The sequence below is a fragment of the Gasterosteus aculeatus genome, chromosome 14, assembly GCF_964276395.1.
Source record: "Gasterosteus aculeatus chromosome 14, fGasAcu3.hap1.1, whole genome shotgun sequence".
Taxonomy (NCBI): Eukaryota; Metazoa; Chordata; class Actinopteri; order Perciformes; family Gasterosteidae; genus Gasterosteus; species Gasterosteus aculeatus.
This window is the reverse complement of record NC_135702.1, coordinates 17,779,558-17,780,371: the sequence shown is the minus strand read 5'-3', so window position 1 is coordinate 17,780,371 and position 814 is coordinate 17,779,558.

The following is an 814-nucleotide window of genomic DNA, read 5'->3' as shown; positions in this document are numbered from 1 at the left end:
CCCCCCTGCCCCAACACACCATCCCCAATTTCACAAGTGTTCACATAGCATATTCAGTCAGAACTTGTCCGTTTCAAACACCCACACCTGCAATACCGACCTCTCCCACCGGAGGGAGACAGAGGGAACCCTCCCCCCCCACGACTGCTCCCCGGGAAACAGACACTATTCCTGGGGGGACTCTTTATCAGACTCCCCTTAACTAAAAGGGACTGCTCCCCGGGAAAGAGACACTATTCCTGGGGGGGGGGGCCTTCTACCAGACGCCCCCTGCCCCAACACACCATCCCCAATTTCACATAGCATATTCAGTCACAACTTGTCCGTTTCAAACACCCACACCTGCAATACCGACCTCTCCCACCGGAGGGAGACAGAGGGAACCCTCCCCCCCACGACTGCTCCCCGGGAAACAGACACTATTCCTGGGGGGACTCTTTATCAGACTCCCCTGAACTAAGCCGGACTCCTGCCCGGGAAAGGGACACTATTCCTGGGGGGGCCTTCTACCAGACCCCCCTGCCCCAACACACCATCCCCAATTTCACATAGCATATTCAGTCACAACTTGTCCGTTTCAAACACCCGCACCTGCAATACCCACCTCTCCCACCGGAGGGAGACAGAGGGAACCTTCCCCCCCACGACTGCTCCCCGGGAAACAGACACTATTCCTGGGGGGACTCTTTATCAGACTCCCCTGAACTAAGCCCGACTCCTGCCCGGGAAACAGACACTATTCCTGGGGGGGCCTTCTACCAGACCCCCCTGAACTAAGCCCGACTCCTGCCCGGGAAACAGACACTATTCCTGG